Source organism: Salmo trutta, chromosome 38 (assembly GCF_901001165.1).
Source record: "Salmo trutta chromosome 38, fSalTru1.1, whole genome shotgun sequence".
NCBI lineage: Eukaryota > Metazoa > Chordata > Actinopteri > Salmoniformes > Salmonidae > Salmo > Salmo trutta.
The window spans coordinates 34,796,846-34,813,923 of NC_042994.1; the positions used below are offsets into that span (position 1 = coordinate 34,796,846).

The 17,078-nt window shown below is 42.0% G+C and overlaps 1 long non-coding RNA gene across 1 annotated transcript; it reads right to left on the reverse strand.

The window, feature by feature from the left end:
* Nucleotides 1-2,013: 2,013 nt before the first annotated feature.
* LOC115178328 (uncharacterized) lies at nucleotides 2,014-2,377 on the reverse strand. Its single transcript, XR_003872603.1, has 2 exons — nucleotides 2,336-2,377; nucleotides 2,014-2,110 (listed from the first exon to the last, which is right to left on the reverse strand). It is a non-coding gene; the product is annotated as an uncharacterized LOC115178328 (long non-coding RNA).
* Nucleotides 2,378-17,078: the final 14,701 nt, after the last annotated feature.

Sequence of the window (17,078 nt, forward strand, 5' to 3'; positions counted from 1 at the left end):
ATGTCCAGATAAAGCGTCCGGAGTGAAAAAGTTCAATGAAAAAGAGTTGAGTGAGGGAAAAACTAAAAATATAAACGTCAATTAAAAAGTATAAACCATTAAGTTGTCAGGTAGCAAAGTAAAGTTGGCAACAAAATTGCACATTTTCAGCCAAATTTATTTTTCATTCCGTTCATGAAATAATAATATTATATTGAGACGTTCAAATAGAGCAGTGCATATTTTGAGTGAGAATTTAAAACATACTGTCCTTCACATCTGTATTTAAGGCAGTTTCATATTCATTCATTTAAAGAAACCCACTGGTCACACTGGTTGAATTATCTGTCAAACTAGGAACTCTGCAGCCTAGTTTAACAGGGATCTATGTTCTATGAACGCTGCTGGGAGGAAACTGGAGAATAGCTAGAGGAAAACAAACCTAACTACATCCCCAGGCCCTGGTATATCATCAGACTGTACAAACCTAACTACATCCCCAGTCCCTGGTATATCATCAGACTGTACAAACCTAACTGCATCCCCAGTCCCTGGTATATCATCAGACTGTACAAACCTAACTGCATCCCCAGGCCCTGGTATATCACCAGACTGCATACAAACTTAACTGCATCCCCAGTCCCTGGTATATCACCAGACTGTACAAACCTAACTACATCCCCAGTCCCTGGTATATCATCAGACTGCATATAACCTAACTGCATCCCCAGGCCCTGGTATATCACCAGACTGTATACAAACCTAACTGCATCCCCAGTCCCTGGTATATCACCAGACTGTACAAACCTAACTACATCCCCAGTCCCTGGTATATCATCAGACTGTACAAACCTAACTACATCCCCAGTCCCTGGTATATCACCAGACTGCATACAAAGGTAACTACATCCCCAGGCCCTGGTATATCACCAGACTGTATACAAACCTAACTGCATCCCCAGTCCCTGGTATATCATCAGACTGTACAAACCTAACTGCATCCCCAGTCCCTGGTATATCATCAGACTGTACAAACCTAACTACATCCCCAGTCCCTGGTATATCACCAGACTGTACAAACCTAACTGTATCCCCAGTCCCTGGTATATCATCAGACTGTACAAACCTAACTGCATCCCCAGTCCCTGGTATATCACCAGACTGCATACAAACCTAACTGCATCCCCAGTCCCTGGTATATCATCAGACTGTACAAACCTAACTACATCCCCAGTCCCTGGTATATCATCAGACTGTACAAACCTAACTGCATCCCCAGTCCCTGGTATATCATCAGACTGTACAAACCTAACTACATCCCCAGTCCCTGGTATATCATCAGACTGTACAAACCTAACTGCATCCCCAGTCCCTGGTATATCATCAGACTGTACAAACCTAACTACATCCCCAGTCCCTGGTATATCACCAGACTGTACAAACCTAACTGTATCCCCAGTCCCTGGTATATCATCAGACTGTACAAACCTAACTGCATCCCCAGGCCCTGGTATATCACCAGACTGTATACAAACCTAACTGTATCCCCAGTCCCTGGTATATCATCAGACTGCATACAAACCTAACTGCATCCCCAGTCCCTGGTATATCATCAGACTGCATACAAACCTAACTGTATCCCCAGTCCCTGGTATATCATCAGACTGCATACAAACCTAACTGTATCCCCAGTCCCTGGTATATCACCATACTGCATACAAACCTAACTGCATCCCCAGTCCCTGGTATATCATCAGACTGTACAAACCTAACTACATCCCCAGTCCCTGGTATATCACCATACTGCATAGAAACCTAACTGCATCCCCAGTCCCTGGTATATCATCAGACTGCATACAAACCTAACTGTATCCCCAGTCCCTGGTATATCACCATACTGCATACAAACCTAACTGCATCCCCAGTCCCTGGTATATCATCAGACTGCATACAAACCTAACTGTATCCCCAGTCCCTGGTATATCATCAGACTGCATTGACAACCCTCCCACTCTGTCTGCCCAATTCTTTCTCTTTGCTCTTGTTTTCCTTAATAGGATGTCGGTGGGCGGAGCCGGGAGGGTTGTCAGTGAAATGGGCTGGGCTCGGGTGGGTCCCAGGATAAATGCACCTCTTCCCCGTTCATTGAGGAGACTCTCTCCATGCAGACACACCTGGGCTCGGGTGGGTCCCAGGATAAATGCACCTCTTCCCCGTTCATTGAGGAGACTCTCTCCATGCAGACACACCTGGGCTCGGGTGGGTCCCAGGATAAATGTACCTCTTCCCCATTTATTGAGGAGACTCTCTCCATGCAGACAGACCTGGGATCGGGTGGGTCCCAGGATAAATGTACCTCTTCCCCATTCATTGAGGAGACTCTCTCCATGCAGACACAGACAGATTTTGGTTGTGGCATTTTTGTGGCTATTTTGGTTGTTTGCGTTGGCACCTTTCAACACCCCTCATTATCACATGTGACCACTCACTTACACTACTGACTAAACACACACCTGTGTTAATTGTATTTACTTCAGTTAATAAATATTTTGTTATTCTTTATCTCCACGTTGTCTCACTGTTTGTTACGGTCTTCGAGCCGGTTCGTGACACTATGATCAGCGAGCTGGAGCCCAACTAATGGAGACCAGTTAAAACCCAACTAACAAAACCCAACTAAAACATGACTGCAGATCAGAAGAGCAGAGACATACAGAATGATGGCAGGGAAAATCCCCAACATCAAAAATAGATAGATTCCAGATGTCAGTCAGGTAGTGTGCTAGCAGTAAGCCAAGGTGGATAAAGTTACAAAACTCCCGTAGTCTACTTCACAGAGAATATGCCGAGTAGTGATGGGGAAACAAAGCTTCCTGAAGCATTGACGCTTTTCAGCCAATTGTCTCAAAAACAGGTTAATTACTCAAGGCTTTGAGCAACACAGAATTTAAAACAGCCAAATAATTATAGATGACATCCCACACCGTATACTCACAGACACCATTCAAACAGTTTGAGAAACTTTTGAGTGTTTTCTATTCAAATCTACTAATTATATGCATATTCTAGTTTCTGGGCAGGAGTAGTAACCAGATTAAATCGAGTACGTTTATCCGGACGTGAAAATACTGCCCCCTATCCCAAACAGGTTAAAATCAATACACAAGTATATATTTTTAAACCTGCATATTTAGTTAATATTGCCTGCTAACATGAATTTCTTTTAACTAGGGAAAATGTGTCACTTCTCTTGCAAACAGAGTCAGGGTATATCAGCAGTTTGGGCCGCCTGGCTCGTTGCGAACTGTGAAGACTATTTCTTCCTAACAAAGACAGCCGACTTCGCCAAACGGGGGATGATTTAACAAAAGCGCATTTGCGAAAAAAGCACAATCGTTGCACAGACTGTACCTAACCACAAACATCAATGCCTTTCTTAAAATCAATACACAGAAGTATATATTTTTAAACCTGCATATTTAGCTAAAAGAAATCCACGTTAGCAGGCAATATTAACCAGGTGAAATTGTGTCATTTTGCGTTCATTGCACGCAGTCAGGGTATATGCAACAGTTTGGGCCGCCTGGCTCGTTGTGAACTAATTTGCCAGAATTTTACGTAATTATGACATAACACTGAAGGTTGCGCAATGTAACAGGAATAACGTTTTGTTTTCGAGATGATAGTTTCCGGATTCGACCATATTAATGACCTAAGGCTCGTGTTTCTGTGTGTTATTATGTTATAATTAAGTCTATGATTTGATAGAGCAGTCTGACAGAGTGGTGGTAGGCAGCAACAGGCTCGTAAGCATTCATTCAAAATAGCACTTTCGTGCGTTTTGCCAGCAGCCCTTCGCAATGCATTGCGCTGTTTATGACTTCAAGCCTATCAACTCCCAAGATGAGGCTGGTGTAACCGATGTGAAATGGCTAGCTAGTTAGCCGGGTGCGCGCTAATAGCGTTTCAAACGTCACTCGCTCTGAGACTTGGAGTAGTTGTTCCCCTTGCTCTACATGGGTAACGCTGCTTCGAGCATGGCTTTTGTCGATGTGTTCCTGGTTCAAGCCCAGGTAGGAGCGAGGAGAGGGACGGAAGCTATACTGTTACACTGGCAATACTAAAGTGCCTATAAGAACATCCAATAGTCAAAGGTATATGAAATACAAATCGTATAGAGAGAAATAGTCCTATAATTCCTATAATAACTACAACCTAAAACATCTTACCTGGGAATATTGAAGACTCATGTTTAAAGGAACCACCAGCTTTCATATGTTCTCATGTTCTGAGCAAGGAACTTAAACATTAGCTTTTTTACATGGCACATATTGCACTTTTACTTTCTTCTACAAAACATTGTTTTTGCATTATTTAAACCAAATTGAACATGTTTCATTATTTATTTGAGGCTAAATTGATTTTATTGATGTGTTATATTAAGTTAAAATAAGTGTTCATTCAGTATTGTTGTAATTGTCATTATTACAAATAAATAAATAAATACATTTTTTAAAAATCGGCCGATTAATCGTTATCGGCTTTTTTTTGGTCCTCCAATAATCGGTATCGGCGTTGAAAAATCATAATCGGTCGCCCTCTAATAACGACATGCAACAACAACCAAAGTGCTTCTTCATTCATTACTCTGGTAAAGACAGTTATGCCGTGCTCCATGCTGGATCCAACATCCCTAACAAATAGATATTTATAATGTGTTATTGTCTACTTGATTTACAGTAGGGTCTCGTTAGTCTGTTTGGACACAGAGATACTTAGCTCATAATGTGTAGAGAACTGTTCCTTGGTGGATAGGCTATTGTACAACACACAGAGATATTTTCCTTCATTCAGGACATTTAAAATGACAACACATTACAGAGTAGCCTTGTGGGATTATTCACAAAATGATCTGGTGATCAGGTTATGAAATGTCATGACAGAGACATTTTAGTTTCCATGTTTCACCTGAAATATTACATGATTTATAGTCCTAGGTCTATGTTGTTGTTAGGTGAAGTTATGGGTCCTACAGTGATATGCAACTTTTAAGGGAAGTTAGGAACCAATATACACAGGCAGTTAGGAAAGCTAAGGCTAGCTATTTCAAACAGAAATTTGCATCCCGTTGTACAAATTCAAAAAAGTTCCTGTAGCTCTAACTCCAAAAGGTTCTGGGACACTGTAAAGTCCATGGAGAATAAGAGCACCTCCTCCCAGCTGCCCACTGCACTGAGGCTAGGTAACACTATCACCACCGATAAATCCACTATAATTGAGAATTTCAATAAGCATTTTTCTACGGCTGGCCATGCTTTCCACCTGGCTCTCCCTACCCCGGTCAACTGCCCGGCACCCCCCACAGCCACTCGCCCAAGCCCCCACCATTTCTCCTTCACCCAAATCCAGATAGCAGATGTTCTGAAAGAGCTGCAAAATCTGGACCCCTACAAATCAGCGGGCTAGACAATCTGGACCCTCTCTTTCTAAAATAATCTGCCAAAATTGTTGCAACCCCTATTACTAGCCTGTTCAACCTCTCTTTCGTATCACCTGAGATTCCCAAAGATTGGAAAGCAGCTGTGGTCATCCCCCTCTTCAAAGGGGGAGACACTCTAGACCCAAACTGCTACAGATCTATATCTATCCTACCCTGCCTTTCTAAAGTCTTCGAAAGACAAGTTAACAAGCAGATTACCGACCATTTCGAATCCCACCGTACCTTCTCCGCTATGCAATCTGGTTTCAGAGCTGGTCATGGGTACACCTCAGCCACGCTCAAGGTCCTAAACGATATCATAACCGCCATCGATAAGAGACAATACTGTGCAGCCGTATTCATCAACCTGGCCAAGGCTTTCGACTCTGTCAATCACCACATTCTTATTGGCAGACTAAACAGCCTTTGTTTCTCAAATGACTGACTCGCCTGGTTCACCAACTACTTCTCAGAGTTCAGTGTGTCAAATCGGAGGGCCTGTTGTCCGGACCTCTGGCAGTCTCTATTCTGGCGCCACAGGGTTCAATTCTCAGGCCGACTCTCTTCTCTGTATACATCAATGATGTCGCTCTTGCTGCTGGTGATTATTTGATCCACCTCTACGCAGACGACACCATTCTGTATACTTCTGGCCGTTTTTGGGACACTGTGTTAACTAACCTCCAGATGAGCTTCAATGCCATACAACTCTCCTTCCGTGGCCTCCAACTGCTCTTAAATGCATGTAAAACTAAATGCATGCTCTTCAACCGGTCGCTGCCCGCACCTGCCCGTCCGTCCAGCATCACTACTCTGGACGGTTCTGACTTAGAATATGTGGACAACTACAAATACCTAGTTGTCTGGTTAGACTGTAAACTCTCCTTCCAGACTCACATTAAGCATCTCCAATCCAAAATGAAATCTAGAATTGGCCTCCTATTTCGCAACAAATCCTCCTTCACTCATGCTGCCAAACATACCCTCGTAAAACTGACCATCCGACCAATCCTTAACTTTGGCGATATCATTTACAAAATAACCCCCAACACTCTACTCAACAAATTGGATGCAGTCTGTCACAGTGCCATCTGTTTTGTCACCAAAGCCCCATGTAATACCCAACACTGCGACCTGTACGCTCTCGTTGGCTGGCCCTCGCTTCATACTCGTCGCCAAACCCACTGGCTCCAGGTCATCTACAAGTCTCTGCTAGGTTAAGCCCTGCCTTATCTCAACTCACTGGTCACCATAGCAGCACCTACCCATAGCATGCACTCCAGCAGGTATATCTCACTCGTTACCCCTAAAGCCAATCCTCCTTTGGCCGCCTTTTCTTCCAGTTGTCTGCTGCCAATGACTGGAACGAACTGCAAAAATCACTGAAGCTGGAGACTCATATCTCCCTCACTAACTTTAAGCACCAACTGTCTGAGCAGCTCACAGATCACTGCACCTGTACATAGCCCATCTGCCAATAGCCCATCCAACTACCTCATCCCATACTGTATTTATTTATTTCTTGCTCCTTTGCACCCCAGTATCTCTACTTGCACATTCGTATTCTGCACATCTATCATTCCAGTGTCAAATTGGTATATTGTAATTACTTTGCCAACATGGCCTATTTATTGCCTTACCTCCCTTATCTCACCTCATTTGAGGGTCTTCCCTGTGGCTCAGTTGGTAGAGCATGGTGTGTGCAACGCCAGGGTTGTGGGTTCGATTCCCACGGGTGGCCAGTACAAAAACATTTAAATAAAAAAGAAATGCATGAAATGAAATGTATGCATTCACTACTGTAAGTTGCTCTGGATAAGAGCGTCTGCTAAATGACTAAAATGTAAATTTGCACACACTGTGTATAGATTTTCTTCAACTTTATTGTTGACTGTATGTTTTGTTTATTCCACGTGTAACTCTGTTGTTGTATGTGTCAAACTGCTTTGCTTTATTCTTGGCCAGGTTGCAGTTGTAAATGAGAACTTGTTCTCAACTTGCCTACCTGGTTAAATAAAGGTGAAAAAATAATAAATTAACAGTGGATTTCTGCTGTTGTGGGCCTTTAACCATCTGTCTGACTTTGTCGTTCACACAGGAGAGAGACGGGACTATCGTGGATCCTCTGGGGAGCCTCAACAACATCATGAGGCTGACAAAGCAGAGAAGAGTCTCTCCAGATCAGAGCACCTCAATAAACAACAGCAGAGACCCACAGGAGAGAAACCTTACTGCTGCTCTGACTGTGGGAAATGTTTCTCAAGATCAAATTCACTAAAAGTACACCTGAGAATTCACACTCTAGGGACATCTCACTGGTGCTCTGACTGTGGGAAAAGATTCAACTCTACAATAGACCTTAAAATACATCATAGAATTCACACAGGAGAGAAATCTTTTGGTTGTGATCAATGTTTGAAGAGTTTTTCTCAGCTAAAAACCCTGAAATCACACCAGAGAACACACACAGGAGAGAAATCTTATGGCTGTGATCAATGTGGGAAGAGTTTTACTGTGTCAAGCTCCTTGGTAGTGCACCAGAGAACACACACAGGAGAGAAGCTTCACCATTGTTCATTTTGTGGGAAAAGCTTTTCAACATCACACACCTTGAAGGTGCACCAGAGAATGCACACAGGAGAGCGACCTTATAGCTGTAATCAATGTGGGAAGTGTTTTTTTACATCTAGCAATCTGACTAAACACCAGAGAACACACACAGGAGAGAAAACATATATAGCTGTAATCAATGTGGGAAGAGTTTTGGTCAATCTGGAGATCGGAAGATACACCAGAGACTACACACAGTAGAGAAACCTTATGGCTGTGATCAATGTGGGAAGAGATATAATCAGTCGAGCAGCCTTGTGGTACACCAGAGATCACACACAGGAGAGAAACCTTATGGCTGTGATCAATGTGGGAAGAGTTTTAATCAGTCAAGCAGCCTTGTGGTACACCAGAGATCACACACAGGAGAGAAACCATATAGCTGTACTCAATGTGGGAAGAGTTTTGTTACATCTGGCTGTCTGATGACACACCAGAGAACACACACCGGAGAGAAGCCTTATAGCTGTGATCAATATGGGAAGAGTTTTACTCAGTTAAACAGCCTGGTAGTGCATCTGAGAACACACACAGGAGAGAAACCTCATAGCTGTAATCAATGTGACAACAGATTCTCAGATAAAAGATATCTGATTAAACATAAAAAAATACATAGATGAAGGTTGTTTCATGATATCAATGTAATGTCACAATATGGCATGTTTAACATTGTTGTAGGAGTATGACGAGTCGCAGTTTTGTCTCACCAGGGGTGATGGTCGGATTCGCGTTTATCGTCGATGGGATGAGCATTACACCAAGGCCTGTACTCTGGAGCGGGATCGATTTGGAGGTGGAGGGTCCGTCTTGGTCTGGGCTGGTGTGTCACAGCATCATCACAGCATCATCAGACTGAGCTTGTTGTCATTGCAGGGAAGACATCCTCCACCCTCATGTGGTACCCTTCCTGCAGGCTCATTCTGACATGACTCTCCAGCATGACAATGCCACCAGCCATACTGCTCGTTCTTTGTGTGATTTCCTGCAAGACAGGAACGTCAGTGTTCTGCCATGGCCAGCGAAGAGCCTGGATCTCAATCCCATTGAGCATATCTGGGACCTGTTGGATCGGAGGGTGAGGGCTAGGGCCATTCCCCCCAGAAATGTCTGGGAACTTGCTGGTGCCTTGGTGGAAGAGTGGGGTAACATATCACAGCAAGAACTGGCAAATCGGGTGAAGTCCATGAGGAGGAGATGCACTGCAGTACTTAATGCAGCTGGTGGCCACACCAGATACTGACTATGACTTTTGATTTGACCCCTCCTTTGTTCAGGGACACATTATTCAATTTCTGTTAATCACATGTCTGTGGAACTTGTTCAGTTTGTCTCTCAGTTGTTGAATCTTGTTATGTTCATACACATGTTAAATTTGCTGAAAATAAACACAGTTAAGTGAGAGGATGTTTATTTTTTTGCTGAGATTATTTGTTGTCTTAAGGGGGAAGGTGTTACGGGCTGTGGTTTTTCCATTTATGTTTTGAGGCTGGACGTTAGCACATATAGCTCGTTAGCATGTAGGGGGCACTGATTGTCTCCTCCTTAGTCAGTATATGTTACACCTGTGCTGGCTTCTCCATCTCGTTAATTGGAAGGCGTTTCACCTGAACTGGCCCAGGTGCTATTTAAGAGTGTCTGGCCCAGTGCTCCAGGTGCTATTTAGGAGTCCCTGGCCCAGGTGCTCCAGATGCCATTTAAGAGTGTCTGGCCCAGTGCTCCAGGTTCTATTTAGGAGTCGCTGGCCCAGGTGCTCCAGATGCCATTTAAGAGTGTCTGGCCCAATGCTCCAGGTGCTATTTAGGAGTCGCTGGCCCAGGTGCTCCAGATGCCATTTAAGAGTGTCTGGCCCAATGCTCCAGGTGCTATTTAAGAGTGTCTGGCCCAGTGCTCCAGGTGCTATTTAAGAGTGTCTGGCCCAGTGCTCCAGGTGAGGTGAGACGTTGAACTGGGCAGTCAGTCATTCATTCTTTACTATGAGTCTGTCAAATGAAGTGTTATTAGTCACATGTACAGAATATAACAGGTGTAGACCTTACAGTGAAATGCTTACTCACCAGCCCCTAACCAACAATGCTGTTTAAAAAAGTACAAATAAGATTAAAAAATAAAAGGAACAAGTAATTAAAGAGCAGAAGTTAAATGACAATAGCGGGACTATATACAGGGGGTACCGGTACAGAGTCAATGTGTGGGGGCACCAGTTAGTCGAGGTAATTGAGGTAATGTGTACAGTGGCAAGAAAAATGATGTGAACCCTTTGGAATTACCTGGATTTCTGCATAAATCTGATCTTCATCTAAGTCACAACAATAGACAAACATAGTGTGCTTAAACTAATAACACAGAAATGATTGTCTTTTCTTGTCTATATTGAATAAATCATTTAAACATTCACAGTGTAGGTTGGAAAAAGTATGTGAACCCCTAGGCTAATGACTTCTCCAAATGCTAATTGGAGTTAGCTAACCTGGAGTCCTGGAGATAAATCAGACCCAGCCTGAACTGTGTGATGTAGTAGACAGTTGTAGTTTCTCTAGAGATAAATCAGACCCAGCCTGAACTGTGTGATGTAGTAGGGCGTTGTAGTTTCTCTAGAGATAAATCAGACCCAGCCTGAACTGTGTGATGTAGTAGACAGTTGTAGTTTCTCTAGAGATAAATTAGATCCATTGTGATTTTTCAGACAGCAGCTCTACACTTTATTGACTGACTGATCCATTCAGCCTTCCTCTCCTCTGAAGACCCAGTGAGGGTGGAGCTCAGTCAGAGAGCTGTTGAGGGACTGGTTAGGAAGAACACTTCTACAGCCAGAGAGGTGAGGTCACACATGGTTTAGATGGTAAATATTTATGTCCCCTTAGTGGTTCATCACGTCAGCAAAAGGGAATATGTTCCATCATCCATGTTTATTTACATTAGTGCAAATTGTCCACTGATATTGGTGTAATTTCTCACCTCTTTTGGCTGTATGAAAGTTAATTTCCCCTCAGACACACATTTGTTCTTTGATTTAAAGATCATTTGTGTCAAATGTACTTTTTTTCCACTCATTCACCCCACCTCTTTACATTGCTTATGGATATTCGGTGGCCTGACTCAAATTCCAAACACAATGCCCATCCTGGCAGATCTAAACCTAATGCAGCTTGGAGTGATCAGATGACAGAAGTCACATTTCGGTACCAGGTGTAACTGAGGCCATACATGCTCCATATCCACTACTTTGAGTGTTTTATATAATATGACTAAATGTGTTTCTGTGTTGCAGGGACAGTCAAGAAATGGAACAGCAAGGCCACAGAACATGACATAAACAGAGCTGTGGGAGACCACCTCAAGCCCCTGGTAGAGCCGGGGGTGGTGTTTACCACTCCACCACGCCTTCAGCAGGCTGAAAATGTGGGATTGATACTGTTTTTCATAGTAAGATGGACCAAGAGTCTGTTGATTGGTCAGTCATTAGGTTAATTTGTTTTACAATATGTTCAAATCAAGCTTTATTTATACACCACATTTCAGACATGGATGCAACACAATGGCTTCAAAGGCAAAAAAAACTATGAACAGAAATATTTAGTACACAAACATAAGATAAAAAACAGATTAATAACTGAAAGACTAATGAGCATTTTAAGGAAATGCCATTGATTAAAATATGAACAATTGGACACAATATCCAACCCAAAATATAGGCTTGTTTTACTACACTGTTTGTTGTTACGTTCCCCAGCAAAAAAACAGAAATGTCCCGTAAATAGAAGAGGGAACAAACAAAGAGTCACTGACAACAACCAAAACTAAACAGGAGGTGTTCTAAAACACACTATGGGGGTGTCTACTGAAAGTTGACTAGTAACAACAACTGGGACCTAAAAGACACCCACCATGAGACCCACTAAATCTGCCCAAGAAGAGACAAACAAAAGAAAAACCCACACCAAACTTAAAGACAGGAAGCAAACCAAAAAGGTGGAGCAACTAAAGGTGTTGACTCTCCACATGTATCAAGACAACTGGAGCACTGGGCCAGACACTCTTAAATAGAACCTGGACCAGCTCAGGTGAAACACTTTCCCACTAACGAGATGGACAAGCCAGCACAGGTGTAACACATACTGACTAACGAGGTGACACCAATCAGTGCGTCCTACGTGCTAACGAGCTATACATGCTAACGAGCTATACATGCAAAAGTCCAACCTCAAAACATAAATGGAAAAACCAAAGCCTGTAACACCTGGCTGACAACAATAAAAAAAAATATGAAAAAAAAAGTAATTCTAAATATATATATTTTTCTACAATGTACTTTTTTGCTTCTAGAACTCTCGTCCCCTTGGAACGAGCCCAAACAAAACTAATCTACAATACAGAAAAACGTGCAGTCAAAATCAATTGGGATCCATGGTAACGCACTGGCTAAACGCAAACAGCTAGCTACATTTTGAAGTGTTGCATTTTGATTCAAGTGCCTCACCAACGTGGTAAGTGTAACACAGCTCTTTTTGTGTTAGTCACTTTTTGTTAAATCACATAAATAGTACTTTTCCAAATCATGCTGAAATCAATTGAATGGGGCAAATGTTTAGGGTTCTACATTGTGAAATTCCTTAAAATAATCCTTCTACAATGTTAAAACATTCTACATTGTGACATTTTCATTGATATCACAAAACAACTCCTTCATGTATTTTCTGATGTTTAATCAGAGATCTTTTATCAGAGTATCTCTTCCCACATTGACCACAACTATAGGATTTCTCTCCTGTGTGTCCCCGCTGGTGTATAGTAAGATTGCTAGATGTAATAAAACTCTTCCCACATTGATCACAGCTGTAAGGTTTCTCTCCTGTGTGTGTTTTCTGGTGCAGCTTCAAAGTCTGTGATGTTGAAAAGCTTTTCCCACAATCTGAACAGTGGTGAAGTTTCTCTCCTGTGTGTACTCGCTGGTGTGTAGTCAGATGGCTAGATGTATTAAAACTCTTCCCACATTGATTACAGCTATAAGGTTTCTCTCCTGTGTGTGTCCGCTGGTGTATAGTAAGATTGCTAGATGTAATAAAACTCTTCCCACATTGATCACAGCTGTAAGATTTCTCTCCTGTGTGTGTTTTCTTGTGCAGCTTCAAAGTCTGTGATGTTGAAAAGCTTTTCCCACAATCTGAACAATGGTGAAGTTTCTCTCCTGTGTGTACTCGGTGGTGTGTTGTCAGATGGCTAGATGTAATAAAACTCTTCCCACATTGATCACAGCTATAAGGTTTCTCTCCTGTGTGTGTCCGCTGGTGTATGGTCAGATAGCTAGATGTAATAAAACTCTTCCCACATTGATCACAGCTATAAGGTTTGTCTCCTGTGTGTTTTCTCTGGTGTACTGTCAGATCACTAGATTGAACAAAACTCTTCCCACATTGATTACAACTAAATGATCTCTCTCCTGTGTGTGTTCTCTGGTGTATAGTCAGATTGCTAGATGTAGTAAAACTTTTCCCACATTGATCACAGCTATAGGATTTCTCTCCTGTGTGTAGTTTCCGGTGTGATTTCAGGGAGCCTGACTGAGTAAAACTCTTCCCACATTGATCACAGCTATGAGGTTTCTCTCCTGTGTGTGTTCTCTGGTGCAGCTTCAAAATCTGTGATGTTGAAAAGCTTTTCCCACAATCTGAACAGCGGTGAGATTTCTCTCCTGTGTGTACACGCTGGTGTATTTTAAGGTCTGATGAATATTTGCAATGTTTCCCACAGTCAGAGCAGCAATAAGATTTCTTTCCTGTGGGTCTCTGCTGGTGTTTCTTGAGGAGTTCTGATCTGGAGAGACTCTTCTCTGCCTCGTCAGCATCATGATGTTGTTGAGGTTCCCCAGAGGATCCACGATAGTCCCGTCTCTCTCCTATGTGAACAACAAAGTCAGACAGATGGTTAAAGGCCCACAACAGCAGAAATCCATTGTTTATTTAAGGTAAAAGGTGATGCCCAGAGCATAGCCATGAAGTTGTACATCAATTGGCGTCTGTTAAATTATTTGACAATTGTCTTAATACAGTCAAGTCATATTTTGTCTTGTTTTCACATTATTAGTAACATCGAAGATTATTAAGTAATAACAAAATTGTGAAATCCTAAGCAGTGTGCCAGACAACTTTCGGTCTCCAATATAGACCCCTTTCTGTGTTTGCTAAAATTGCAGCAGGAGGGCGATGCACATGCAATTTGGTTGTAGAAACACCTCCCTGCTAATGAGGAAACCGCTAGTTATGGACGAAGGTTTTAGCTTTTGTGTTCTGAATATTAGTGGTAGTGTTAGTGTGTAGTAGTGGTAGTGTGTAGTAGTGTTAGTGTGTAGTAGTGGTAGTGGTAATGTGTTCTGAATATTAGTGGTAGTGTTAGTGTGTAGTAGTGGTAGTGGTAGTGTGTAGTAGTGTTAGTGTGTAGTAGTGGTAGTGGTAATGTGTTCTGAATATTAGTGGTAGTGTTAGTGTGTAGTAGTGGTAGTGGTAGTGGTAATGTGTTCTGAATATTAGTGGTAGTGTTAGTGTGTAGTAGTGGTAGTGTGTAGTAGTGTTAGTGTGTAGTAGTGGTAGTGTGTAGTAGTGGTAGTGTGTTCTGAATATTAGTGGTAGTGGTAGTGTGTAGTAGTGGTAGTGTGTAGTAGTGTTAGTGTGTAGTAGTGGTAGTGTGTAGTAGTGTTAGTGTGTAGTAGTGGTAGTGGTAATGTGTTCTGAATATTAGTGGTAGTGTTAGTGTGTAGTAGTGGTAGTGTGTAGTAGTGTTAGTGTGTAGTAGTGGTAGTGGTAATGTGTTCTGAATATTAGTGGTAGTGTTAGTGCGTGGTAGTGTGTAGTAGTGTGTAGTAGTGGCAGTGGTAGTGTGTAGTAGTGGTAGTGGTGTGTGTAGTAGTGGTAGTGTGTAGTAGTGGTAGTGTGTAGTAGTGTTAGTGTGTAGTAGTGGTAGTGTGTAGTAGTGGTAGTGTGTTCTGAATATTAGTGGTAGTGGTAGTGTGTAGTAGTGGTAGTGTGTAGTAGTGGTAGTGTGTTCTGAATATTAGTGGTAGTGTTAGTGTGTAGTAGTGGTAGTGGTGTGTGTAGTAGTGGTAGTGTGTAGTAGTGGTAGTGTGTAGTAGTGGTGTGTGTAGTAGTGGTAGTGTGTAGTAGTGGTAGTGTGTTCTGAATATTAGTGGTAGTGTGTGTTCTGAATATTAGTGGTAGTGTTAGTGTGTAGTAGTGGTAGTGTGTAGTAGTGGTAGTGTGTAGTAGTGGTAATGTGTTCTGAACAACAACAACATAGACCTACTGTAGGACCCATAACTTCACCTTACAACAACATAGACCTACTGTAGGACCCTGATAAGGGAATTATATAATAAAGGTAAATGAATAAAGAATCCATCCCTGAAACATAACTGATTAGTAATGAATAGTTATGTAGCATGTGTAATGAATAATTAAAGTACTGAACGTAAGTCCCATAAGGTCTAGTAGAAGACCCTGGAGGAAGGGAAATGTGTGTGCGTGTTAGTGGGCCTAAGGGAACTGTAGACCTGGAGAGACTTAGGAGAAAAGAAGGAGTAACCTTCAAGGTCCCCCTAATCTCGGGGGAAAGGAACAGACAGCACTGGATAGTGATTAACAGTGATGAGAACTCCAGGGAGGGATACAACTCACCTACTGTTCGTGTGTAGGTATGTGCGTAAGAGGGGAGTGAGCATAAAAGGAACATCTTCGTGTAATGTACTTCAGAACGTTCTCTGACTAAACTGTACAGACCTTTTGCAGAAAGCTGAGTCCTTGCCTAATTATTTTTTACCCAGTGTCTTACAAACCTTGGGAATTAGTCAAGGCTTATTGATTGTTAACCTGTTGGGGTGTAGGGGGCAGTATTTTCACAGCCGGATGAAAAACTTACCCAAAATTAAACTGGTTACTACTCTGGCCCAGAAACTAGAATATGCATATTATTAGTAGATTTGGATAGAAAACACTGAAGTTTCTAAAACTGTTTGAATGGTGTCTGTGAGTATAACAGAACTCATATGGCAGGCAAAAACCTGAGAAAAATCCAACCAGGAAGTGGAAAGTCAGAATTGTAGTTCTTTTTTTGATTCTCTATCGAAACTACAGATTCTGTGGGGTCACGTTGCACTTCCTAAGGCTTCCATTGGCTGTCAACAGCCTTCAGAAAGTTCTTTCAGCATTCTCCTGTCACTGGGCAGATAATAGGAGCTCAGTCAATCAGTGGACTGCCTGGGGACAAAGGGATTGGATATGCGCAGTCACGCTGTTCCTTCTTTTTCTTCTTGAATGAATACGCTATTGTCCGGTTCGAATATTATCGCAATTTTACATTAAAAATACCATAAAGATTGATTTTAAACAGCATTTGACATGCTTCTAAGTATGGTAATGGAACATTTTGACTTTGTCTCTGGTACCGCGCTCGCACGTTATGCCTTTAGATAAGTGATCTGTACGAACAAAACGGAGGTATTGACATAAATATGGATTATTTCGAACAAAAACTAAATGTATTGTGGAAGTAGCAGTCCTGGGAGTGCATTCTCACGAAGATCAGCAAAGGTAAGAGAAGTTTAGGTGAGTTTAGGTGACCCCGAACTTGGCGGGTGTCTGTATAGCTTGCTGTGATGGCGAGCTATGTACTCAGAATATTGAAAAATGTGCTTTCTCCGTAAAGCTATTTTAAAATCTGACACAGCGGTTGCATCCAGGAGTAGTCTATCTATAATTCTTTAAATAATTGTTAAATATTTTGTCAACATTTATGATGAGTATTTTTGTAAATTGATGTGCACATTCACCGGGGTTTTGGTGGGAATACATTTTCTGAACATCACGCGCCAATGTAAAATGCTGTTTTTGGATATAAATATGAACTTTATCGAACAAAACATACATGTATTGTGTAACATAATGTCCTAGGAGTGTCATCTGATGAAGATCGTCAAAGGTTAGTGCTTCATTTAGCTGTGTTTTGGGTTTTATTGACACATGTC